A 921-nucleotide genomic window follows, 5' to 3' on the forward strand; every position below is an offset into this window, starting at 1 on the left:
ATATTGTTTATAAAAGAGTAATCATGAGGTGCAGCAAAAATTGTGTGTCCTGAGCAAAAACAAGCATTCACAAACTTAGTCCTACTAAAAACACTGCATATCTGATTATTGAAGGAATGATGAATAAATCACCAAAAATATTTCATCTTTAAAAATACTAAATCCTTGTGTCTTCTATTATAATTAATGAGTATTCAATTATATATCAAAACACATGGTGTGTTCGCTTCGGCAGCATATATACTAAAATTGGAACGATACAGAGAAGATTAGCATGGCCCTGTGCAAGGATGACACGCAAATTCGTGAGCGTTCCATATTTTTAAATTAAAAACAAAAACAAACAACAAAAAAAAAACCCCATCTGGTGATTAGCTATTTGTGATGTCAATGTATATTTTGATGTGACTAAAAGCATTTAGGTCATACTGCTTAAAACAGATACAATATAGAAAACAAGCTCATATTCTTGTGTTGAGAAAATACTAAACCCTCATTATAGTCTGCTCAAAAATAATACACATGATTACAAATGATCTTAGATAATTAAATTGATGTCAGTCAGAGCGTCCTCACCGAGCCACAGCGTGCCAGGGGGATTCCCTGGTCAGGGCACATATAGGAGCAGCTCCATGTTACTGTCTCTTTCTCTCTCCCTGCCTCTCTCTCTCAAAAAAAAAGAATGAAATAAAATAAAATTAATAACAATTATATACTATAATACTGGGTGCTAGACACTGTAACAAGCAATATGTGTATGTACATATATTTTTATTTTTAAAATTTATATAAATTCAATGTATATAACCTTAGTGAGTAATTACTATTATTATTCCAATTTTACAGACAAGAAAAATAAGAAACAGGGAAATTTGGTATCTTTCCCAAGGTTACACAGTGTATCAGTTCAAGTTCTCCAGA

General features: G+C 31.9%; 1 non-coding gene across 1 annotated transcript; it reads left to right on the forward strand.

The window, feature by feature from the left end:
• Positions 1 to 219: 219 nt before the first annotated feature.
• Positions 220 to 324, forward strand: LOC136332677 (U6 spliceosomal RNA). Its single transcript, XR_010730843.1, has one exon. It is a non-coding gene; the product is annotated as a U6 spliceosomal RNA (small nuclear RNA).
• Positions 325 to 921: the final 597 nt, after the last annotated feature.

This window comes from Saccopteryx bilineata, chromosome 3, assembly GCF_036850765.1.
Source record: "Saccopteryx bilineata isolate mSacBil1 chromosome 3, mSacBil1_pri_phased_curated, whole genome shotgun sequence".
In the NCBI taxonomy this organism is placed as follows: Eukaryota; Metazoa; Chordata; class Mammalia; order Chiroptera; family Emballonuridae; genus Saccopteryx; species Saccopteryx bilineata.